Raw genomic sequence first — 1,056 nt, forward strand, 5'->3', positions numbered from 1 at the left:
CTCAATGTTTGAAGGAATGATGGCTCTGGAGAGAGAGGCAAGGAAGAAACTTTCGAAAGTCACCTGGGCTAAGCCAGATGCTTCAACTCTTGGATCATGGAAACAAGGGAAGGAGTTGAAAAGCAGTCCGAGCAGGTAATTAAATAGTCAATAGTCAATCATTTTTGGACAACTTAGTCATGGCTCAGAACAGCACCAGTTGACAAAATTGATTTCCTTGGAGAAGAGATTGACAGCTCAGAGGTTGCAGCCACACAGATGAAATATTCATGAATAATTCAAAGGAGGGGGTAGGAGCCACTATTTATTATTCATCACATGCCATTTATTGAAATAGGCATATTAAGGACGCCATGTCATTTTATAAGTAAGCAATACCACCACCACCACCACCTTGCATTTATAGAGTTCTTTTTGATTGTCAGTGTATCTCATCATAATCCGCTCTCCTGGTTTAATGAATAAATGGACCAGTAGAGACTATGCCACTCGTGACTTACAGAGAGAAAGGCCTTGAGTGTGTAGGAGAGTCTGCCAAATGTTTCTGCTACTCCCCCAAGCTCAGTCTAATATGTTTGGAGTACCCTTTCTATGCAGGTCACTCAGCATCCCTACCATGGTAATTTGGGACACTGATGGTGCTAATATGTTAGGAGGATTATTGAAATCATTTTGCTGATGAGAATGCAGAGCTTAAACTTCTTGCTTAGGGCCACAAAGGAAGAAAACAGCAAATAAGAATGCACAGTCAAGCTTCTTGAGTCCCAGTCTAGAGCTCTTTCCACTATCTTTCTCCAACCTCATGTGATCATGCTCAAAGTGGAACCAAACAGCTAGGCACTGGGTTATCTCTTCATTGGACACCATCTCATCACCTTCTACTTAAAGATACACCAAAAATATTGGTTCTCTGAAAGATTAGGAGATCTTTTCTGGTATATTAAGCTTTGGGGGAAACTGAATTAAGCAGAAAGCTCATTTTTGTTTGTTTTACTTCTTGTTTTGATTGACAAACTTTAGTGATCACTGTCCAGAGCTGGAGATATACAAGATACA

At 40.4% G+C, this 1,056-nt stretch overlaps 1 long non-coding RNA gene across 1 annotated transcript in view; it reads right to left on the minus strand.

Moving 5' to 3' along the window:
• LOC104983268 overlaps positions 1–1,056 on the minus strand; it is a 17,662-nt gene that overhangs the window by 15,618 nt on the left and 988 nt on the right. The gene's annotated exons all lie outside the window — the stretch shown is intronic.

Source organism: Bison bison, unplaced genomic scaffold (assembly GCF_000754665.1).
Source record: "Bison bison bison isolate TAMUID 2011002044 unplaced genomic scaffold, Bison_UMD1.0 scf7180017862137, whole genome shotgun sequence".
Classification (NCBI taxonomy): domain Eukaryota; kingdom Metazoa; phylum Chordata; class Mammalia; order Artiodactyla; family Bovidae; genus Bison; species Bison bison.